We start from the raw sequence: 10,349 nt of genomic DNA on the forward strand, positions 1-10,349 counted from the left end.
TTTACACCAAAGAGATTTTCCAAATTATTTTTGGTTCAAAAGTTATAAATGACAGAGCGCAGTACTATCAAAAATTGTCATAACTAGGATAGTCATAAAATGGAAATTCTTGTTAGATTAGTTTAATTTACAGTTTACATGATAGAATTTTCTTTTGATGATTTTTTTAATGTTATTTTGGCAAATAATTTTGGGCTTTTAATGTTTTTAGGATGCTTGTCAAAGAATCTATCAATCAAACATACGCTTGCCAAAGAATCAAGAAGAAAATGACTACTGACATATTGGTTTTGCAGGTTGCCTAAGGAGAATCAACTAAACATTGTGTATTCATTTAGTATTTTCTTAGGCATTTAAATTTCTATCTAGTTAAAGAACAAATCTATCTTTCGTGTTTTCAGAAAAATCTAAGAGGTAGGAGAGTATGCTCTTGTCTTTTATAGACAATCAGAAATCTAGACCCTCGAAGCTTTTTTCTAAGTTTTGAAATTTGTGTACCTTTAGCAGGCCTGTCACAGTGGAAAAAAGTAATCACCCTATGAGAATGACCCAAGTGAGTACAACTAAACCTAAGCATTCCAACTCACTATAATAAATAGGCCTCTAGTGATTAAAGTCTCAGAGGATGGGATTATTTGAGTTTTCTCTTTGAGATCTCTCATATCGAGCATTTTGTAGGGCCTCGCGGTCTCAATCATGTTTACATGACTACATCTTGTTTTGTACCTTGTTGGGCTATAGGCCGCAATCATGCTTGCATGACTTCAAGGGGTAATTTCAAATGGAATTCCTGACTAAGAACTATAAGATAGAAGCTACCTGATTCACCTCTGAAAGGTTGATAATCTTTGTGCAAGAGAGATAGTAACTCTCCCAAGACACTTTCCATATCGTGCCCCCATTAGCATTTGGAGTCGGCTAATACGGCATTGAGAATCCATTGCGTGAGACTCAACGGCCATATTCTGATTAGCTATTGGGTGTGTACCTAAGTCAGCAAGCAAAGGTTTTCTTCTCTAAGCCAACTTCCATAGGGTTAGTGCGTTGTGATTGAATTATTATATATCTTGTGTGTTTTCTATGTTTTCATCCCTAAAACTAAAACTGGAATACCAAAAATGGAGAAAACAACAAACAAAATCAATGGTAAACTCTGTCTATGTCCAAACTAGTCTCTGTCAGTCATTGAAACATCAATCCTTATCAAAAATTAGTAGTCTTCAGTCATTGAAACTCTGTCTGTCAGAATCTCGTCTCTGTCCAATCCTCTGTCATATGAATTCCTGATCTTATCAATCAAAATTGTCAAAATTGTCTAAATAGTCTACAGCGAGCCTAAAATTGGTTACCATCCTCTTGAGAATAAACAACCTTGATAGTGTACCTCTATCGTTGCGTTGCACGATTTTGTCGATCATCTTTAAGCTAGTTCAAACAAACATTTTATCAAACCTAAGTCAACTTGGATAATGTCTTACACAAGATAGATCATTCCTAAAACCAGACCAAATCTTAAGTTACTTCTCTTAATTACTACATTAAACGAACTACTAGCTACAATTTGATCTTGACTTCTACAACACATCTCGCTCTCGGTCCTATCGGTTGGAAATGCCTGTTCAAACCAGAAGTTCTCGCAATAAAAAGGACAAATAAAAAGAAACCCCCTTTTTGACCAAAGACAATCCATTCTTCAAAGAAAACCCCTTTTACAATAAACTATCCTCGTCACAGATACCAGTTTACGATATACCAATCTTCGATCAGCCCCTATCTCCCACCATGTCTGGGGAAAGACAAGAAAGAGAAGCTAATAAACAAAACACTCATGACGACTTCAGCAATCATGCCACTGACAACGATTCATCAACTGAGTCTGAGCTTCCTGAACCTCCTGAAGACAAAGTACATGGATGTCAGAATAATAAAGAATTCTGGAAAATGATGGTGGTCATCATGGCTAGGGAAAAAGAAGACTATTTCCTAGAATTAGCAAAACAAGGTGCCAAACTCCCTACTGGTTATAATGTGGAGGCCCTCGTTGCTAAAGAGGAAGAGACACCATGGGGAAAAATGAGCAAACAAATGCAAGCATTACAAACTGCAGTCACAAGAATAGAAAACAAAGATAAAACGCCAAAACAATATTCTTTGGACACAATATGCCCATTCCCATTTGACAAAAACCTTTACATGTCTCCATTTCCTTCACGAGTTGAGATACCAAAATTTGACAAGTATGATGGTACCTCAGATCCTCAAGATCATGTCAAAGAGTTCTGTGCCGCTTGTATGGAGTTCATGCACGATCAAACGTACCTCATGCACCTTTTCCCAAGGAGTTTAGGAGGTCAAACAATGGAATGGTTCGCAAGTCTACCCAAAGGGATAAAAATGTTTGAAGAACTAATCCAACTATTTTTACAACAATACTCATACAACATTCATCACCCAGTCACTATGATAGAGCTTTGCAATACCAAACAAAAGATAGGAGAACCCTTTCTCACTTTCCTCCAATGATGGAGAAAGATGTTCTCTAGATATTCACGGACTATCCCAGATCTTGAGAAAATGGACATCTTCGTCAACAAATTAGTCCCTGAATTGAAATATAGTGTCCAGATGCAAGTGCACCCTTCATTCAACAAAATGGTAGATAACGGCCTCAGAATGGAAGATGTACTTGTAGAAACTCAAAATTGTCCAGTCTAATTAAATAATTATCTAAGCCTAATTCTTCTATTAATTAAATAAATCTTTATTTATTTAATTAATTCATTTATCCTTTTCTAGCCTTATTTCTCATTTGAATAAATACATTTATTTATTTAAATTATCCTTTTCCTAAATTAAATAAATATTTATTTATTTAATTGATCCCACTTCCTCTATTAAATAAATAAATCTTTATTTATTTAATTAATTCATTAGCCTTTTTCTACCCATGACACATGTCATTCATCTCTTAATTCCTACACTACCTACCTCTTTCATTATTTTATTATTTCTTCTACCTACCCTCTAATCATAGCCGACCTCCTTTTTACACCTCTCAATCTTATCCCTCCATTTCATATAGTGTCTTCTATTTAAGGAGATGCTTCTTTAATTATCAAACCCTAATGAGCTAATGAACTATTTTTGATCATTTGGCTACACTACGATCCTACTTGCAACCACATTCCGTTGTTTGTTGAGCTCTTGTGCACATAAAATCTAAGAGCAAATATATCAAGCAAGATCAATGGAGATAGGAAGAATGGAGATCAAAACCCTATTGGACATGTGATGGTATAATCTTTGTGATTTCATTTGATTTGCATTGTCTTAGGTAATCTTCATATGTTATGGTGGATCTTTGTTGTTGTTAGGCTAGGGTTTTGTGGTTGAATTCATTTAGCCTTTCAATATTGTTATTATTGTTATCCATTTTCACCATATACAGTACTTATCAAAAAGGGAGATATATCACTTTGGAAAGAAACATCGCAAGGTTCTAGCTCTAAAGAAAAGAGTAAATACTGGAAATATAGCAAAGACAACAACAAGAATATTGTTAGTTATGGAGTGGTAGATACTGTTCAAGCAAAAACAAAATCCACAATATTTAACTTAGCTAGTGGCACACAAGAACTCAAGGCAACTGAAACTACAACAAAGAATCCCCCAAAGAAAACAAGAGAGTGGTTTAAAGACAAACCTTGGGTCTCAAAGCCTAAGCATGAGTTTACTCCTCTAGATGAGTCATATGATTCGGCTTTTAAAAATTTATTGGCAAATAATCTGATAACACTGCTAGACAATTCTCAACCCTATGACCCAAAAATTAGACCCAAATGGTGGAGAGAAAATGAGTACTGTGACTACCATCGGAACAAGGGACATAACATAAACCACTGCATGAAACTCCGACATGAAATACAAGATCTCATTGACATAGGCAAGATCGTTGTGGGAAATCAAGCAACTAATGCTGATCACAAGGGTTGTAAAGATCCCTTACCCACTTATGAACAAGGAGATTCCTCAAAATCCAAGGGAGGAGCTAGAGTCAATTATACTTACACTAACAATGATAATGTGATCAACATGATTGAATCTGTTCAACCTGAATATTGCAATGTGATCATAGTCCAGGATCATCAAAATCAAGCACAAGCTGCTAATGCCGTGACTCGTGCTCAAAGGAAGATTTCTCTCCCAGGAGATAGTTCCTCCACTTTTGATCAAACAACATCAAAACTGCCAAATAAACAAACAGACACAATCATGGCCAAATCAAAGCAACTAGTTTCATCATCTTCTCCTAGCTATAGTATTGTTGAACAATTAAAGAGAACCAATGCTCAGATCTCCATTCTAGAACTGCTTAAGATCTCTTCTGCATATAAAGAAGTCCTAGACAAGCCTCTACTTACCACCAGTGTTCTGAAAGATTTAGACGTAGATCGGTTTCAATCTATGGTAGGTCACCTGACCTCCCCTCATTACCTCACATTCTCTGAAGAAGATGATAACTCACTGAGTCATCCACATAACCAGTCATTACACATTGAAGCCATGATCCATAAACACCGCGTTAAACGTGTTTTGATAGATGGAGGTGCTAGGTTGAATATTTGTACTTACAATCTATTAACACAGCTGGGATTCTTTGAAAATGTTATTGATCCAACAAAGAAGATAACAATCAAGGCTTATGATGAAGAAGAAAGAACTTCTAAGGGACTGGTATCATTACCAATCAGAGTAGGACCTGTGGAGAGAGATATCATTTTTCAAGTCCTGGATCTTCATCTTTCATACAACATCTTATTGGGTAGGCCATGGATTCATGAAATGAAAGCAGTACCATCTACGTACCATCAATGTCTGAAGTTTCCTTATAATGGAGTAGAGGTCAGTATTCCTGCCGATACAAGCTATTCCTACAATGCATTAACGCAAGGTGCTGATGCTTTTGTTCCTAATAATAGAGCAGCTTCCATAGCTAAAAGTTCAGAATCTCTACTAAAAGATTTGGAAAAGAAACTGAAAAATCATAAACACTGGCATGGATGGTTACAAGATAGAGCCTATACTCTCACTCACGTCTCTTCCTCCATCACCAAGATAGTTAGGAAAACCATCAGAGGGCATGAGGCCACAAACTTCAACTCCAAAAGTCATTTATGATGGCACCTTTATACAGTCCTCTACTTCTCTTGCAGATGAAATAGAAGGGGATGATGTCCTTAAATCACTCTTCAAAGAAGACAGTGCAGATAAAGAAATACGACATTGTGAGATTTCTCCAACGCAATATGGTCCAGGCTATAAGATGCTTCAACGCATGGGATATTCAGGTATTGGTCCTCTCGGCAAATGTCAAAAAGGTGTTGTTGAACCTATTCAGCTACAAACTAAGTCAACCAATGATAAAGCTGGACTGGGATATGATCCAAGAAAGTCATTAGATCAGAAGCACACACCTTGCCATCAACGTAAGTGGAAGAAAAAGGTACTATCTCTAACAGCACAAGAAATTAATACTCAACAAACTCAGGAGGAATGTGATGGTGAACAAAAAGAATTACCCACCCAGGGAAAGGAAATAGATGGTAATCAAGTTCTAGTTGTATCAGCTATGATACCACATGAAGTAGATGCTCCAGAGGATATGAGAGATGAAATATATAGAATCAGAGAATTGTTTGCACCACTGAACATTCTGGTCACATATACTGGTAGACAACAAGTAGATGACTCAGAAACTGATTCAAATGAGTATGAATGGGGTCCAGATCACATCTTAGATACATCTACTATAGAAATGCTTGAAGAACTTAGGGATACCGCAGATGATGCACAAGAGCTGATATACCTAAGAATGCAAAAGGAAATAGAAGAAATCAAATTAAAACGAGAAGAAGACTATGACCGACAACTGAAGAAAGAAGGACACAAGCAAGTCCTTCACCTACCAATTCTCCTAATGAGACAGGACAAATCAAGTACGGAATCACACAAGAAGAACTAGAAGCTAGAGCAAGAGAACCAGTCATCAGTCCAGAAGAAGTTGAATGGAACAGACGACAGGGGTTAACAAAATCATCAAAGTCATGTCCACAAGTGTGTCAAATGCAAGCAATCAATGAACCAAATCAAGAAGGAACTTGCAGCATCAAGGATGTGGGTGTTGATACTATATATACCTTCACTAAACCACTTGAAGATGAGTCAGCAACTCCATCCTATGACTCTGATGGCTCAGACAGGAGCTCTATCTATGACAACAACTATTCAACAACGCATTATGACTACTCTATCATGAATAATGAAATATTGTCTATTGTTATACCATGGTATGTAGCCCAGTCTGAAGTAGACGACGATGCTAGAAGTAGGTCGGTTGAGTTAGGTCCAATAAATACAAACATGAATGACGATAATTGTGTCGTAACTCTTCCTGGTCTCGAGACACATATGCAAGGTAGTATTCTAGAACTCGACTGGTCGGTTCGAAATAATGATGATAGTACCGTGAACTCTCTTGAGCCTGTACCAACCTTATCCTTAATACATCTAGAACTGATTGATAATACTCTTTATAACTAACCCTTGAACATGCCTACTTTTGCCAATGACTATACACTAGCCTACTATCTCAATGCAGTTGAAGCCATGTACTCTTCCACCAGCGAACAAAATGAAAACATGATTGAAGCGGATATCAAGTATCTTAGTCGCAAAAACAAGAAAAATAAGAATAAAAGATTTGATAGTGAAAACCACATTGTGGCGGTGTCAGACTCTAAAAAAGAGAAAATAAAGGACGTACCCAAAGGTGAAAACCTCTATGAGGTGCCTAAAGGTGAGGTACTTGATATACTGCCGAGCCACTTCTAGGAGAGATCTTCCATATTGATCGAACCAACTCAGCCAGTGGACATTGGGAGTCAAGAGATACTGCATGTCATTCATTTAGCCCAATCACTGTCAGCAGAAGAGTTAAAAGATTTCACCAATTTGTTTTTAGAAAAGAAGATTAACTTTACATGGACATACTCAGATATGCCAGGACTAGATCCTGATCTCATCATGCATCATCTCTCTATTATGCCAGGAGTTAAACTAGTCAAACAAAACCTTTGAAAAATGCATCCTCATGTGGCACTACTAGTCAAGGCTGAACTAGAGAAATTGCTAAAAGCTGGATTTATCAGAGCTATAGACTACGCAGAGTGGATATCCAACATAGTACCTATATCAAAAGCAGACAAATCTATTAGAGTTTGCAGAGATTTCAAGGATCTCAACAAGGCATGTCCAAAAGATGATTTTCCATTGCCCAACATTGACATGATAGTATATATGATTGTTGGATATGAGATGTATTCATTAATGGATGGATTCTCTAGTTACAATTAGATCAAGATAGCACTTGAAGATCAAGAGAAGACAGCCTTCACGTGCGTGGGGAACCTTCTACTGGAATGTTATGCCGTTTGGTCTAAAGAACGTAGGAGCAACTTACCAAAGAGTAGTAACCACTATTTTCCAGGATATGATGCATAAAAACATGGAAGATTATGTAGATGACACCCTGGTAACAACTATGAAGATATCTACACACATTCAATAGCTAGGCCTCATATTAGATTGAATGGAAAGATTCAATCTCCGCTTAAATCCAAAAAACTGTGCATTTGGAGTCACATCAAGAAAATTACTTGGTTACATAATTTCAAAAAAGGGAATTGAGGTTGATCCTGAAAAGGTCCAAGCTATAATGGACATGCCTCCACCCAAGAATATCAGTCAGATGAGAAGTCTACATGGTTGTCTTCAGTCCATAAGGTGTTTTATATCTCAGCTAGTTGACAAGGCTCAACCCTTCATGAAGGTATTAAGGAAAGAGATTCAATACAAGTGGGATAAAGATTGTGAACTACATTTACATCAAATCAAAGAATATCTTTCTAATCCACCCATATTAATGCCACCGATTCAAGGTGAGCCACTGATCCTGTACATATCAACTACAGATACTTCACTAGGGCACTTCTGGCACAATAGGATGACAATAAAAAGGAATGAGCTATCTATTACATCAGTCGAACATTGGTGTCATATGAAATGAATTACACTATAATAGAAAAAGCATGCTTAGCATTAGTCTTTGCATCACAAAAATTAAGACACTATATGTTGGCACATTCTATTAAGCTGGTAGCCAAGATTGATCCACTTAAGTACCTTCTCAGTAAAGAAACGCTTACAGGAAGACTGGCTAAATGGGTCATGGTCCTTATAGAATTTGACATTGAATATGTAGAATGTACAACTATTAAAGGATAGGTTATTGTAGACCAACTTGCTGAAGCTCCACCTGAAGATGATCAACCCCTACATATAGAATTCCTAGATGAATCAATCATGCACCTTACTGAGCAATCATGGAAGATGTTCTTTGATGGGTCTTTTACTCAACATGGCTCTAGTGCCGGGATACTATTTATTACTCCCCATAAATACTCAATTCCAAAAGCTTACAAACTTCTCTTCCCTTGCACAAACAATATTGCAGAGTATGAAGCTTTGGTAAATGGGATCAAGCTGGCCATCGAGTGGAAGATCGTGGAATTAAACATCTATGGAGATTCTCAACTCATTATCAACCAGATTAATGACCTATATTAGATGAAAGATGAGAAACTGATGCCTTACAAGAGGATGGTGGATGACCTCAAGAAATATTTCACCTCCGTATCATTTCAGCAGATACCCAAAATAGTAAATAGAGCGGCAGATGCAATGGCCACTTTGGCATCTATACCACAGCTACAGGAGTCTAATTTTCACTTTGAATTCCTAGTGGGATAGTTACATTACCCTACCTATGATTCTCCCGAGTCCCAGGTAGTCTGTTCTATTATTGGACATGACTCATCTCGTTATAGCCACATTTACTCTTCCTACGTGACCAAGTTGTCCCTGCCAATCTTCCTCGAAATGAAAAAAGAAACCTAATCTGAAATGCATCATGGTACGTCATCATTGCTAACAACTTATTTAGGCGAGGTTTAGATAATACTTTGCTTAGATGTCTAGAAACTGAGGAGTCCCAATGCACATTATGCGAAGTTCATGAAGGTGTTTGTGGATCTTATTCGAACGGTCTAAATTTAGCACAAAAACTACTAAGGGCTGGCTACTACTGGCCAGACATGGAGAAGGAAGCCATAAAATTTTCTAAAACCTGTGAAAAGTTTTAGTTACATGGGCACCTTATCCACGCTCCTACAAGGGATCTTATACCATTTGTAACGCACTGGCCCTTCCAACAGTGGGCACTCGATCTAATAGGCCAAATATATCCTTCATCATCTAATGGACGTAAATTTATTATCACTGCCACTGAATACTTCACTAAGTGGGTAGAAGCAGTTCCACTCATCAAGGCAATAGGAAAACAAGTAACTCTATTTATTCTTAACTATATCATCTACAGGTATGGTATACCTTCATCAATTATAACAGACAATGGAGGACAGTTTAAGAAAAAAGATCTAGATGAACTTTGTGAGAAGTTTAAAATCAAACAACGTTGGTCCTCAGTATATTACCCTCAAGGTAATGGACAAGCAGAGGCATCTAACAAAAACCTACTGACTATCTTGCACAAAACAGCTGGGAAGGATTGGCATCTGCAGCTCAATCCTACACTGTGGGCTTATAGAACAAGTATCAAAACACCTACTGGGGCTACACCTTTTTCTTTGGTGTATGGGTCCGAAGCAGTATTACCCATTAAAGTAGAAATAGCATCTCTAAGAGTTTCCTTGCAAGGTCTTGTTACTGATGAAGACTATAGAATATCTAGATTGCAAGAGCTTGAATTGTTGGATGAGTGTTGGCAAGTGGCATTTGATCATCTCAGAGTGTATCAAAAGAGAATGTCTAGAGGATATAACAAGAAAGTTCAACACCGAGAATTTTAGGTTGGTGACTTAGTTCTCAGAGAGAATCCTAAAAATCAACAGTTTCGAGATAACAAAGGGAAGTTTGAACCCAATTGCCTAGGTCCCTATATCGTCACTGCAACTTTCGGCTCTGGTGCCTATCAACTCTCAACATCGGAAGGAGAACAGCTCCATGAACCGATTAACACCATCCATCTGAATAAATTCTTCACCTAGATATTCTCTATTCCAACAGCTTTTACGACGGAAAATGTCCTGAAGAAATCATAAAGATCATAAAATGTCCTAAAGAAATCCTAAAAATCAGAAAATGTCCTAAAGAAATCCTAAAAATCAGAAAATGTCCTAAAGAAATCATAAAAATTAGAAAAAGTCCTAAAG

The sequence above is a fragment of the Cryptomeria japonica genome, chromosome 11 (assembly GCF_030272615.1).
Source record: "Cryptomeria japonica chromosome 11, Sugi_1.0, whole genome shotgun sequence".
Taxonomy (NCBI): Eukaryota; Viridiplantae; Streptophyta; class Pinopsida; order Cupressales; family Cupressaceae; genus Cryptomeria; species Cryptomeria japonica.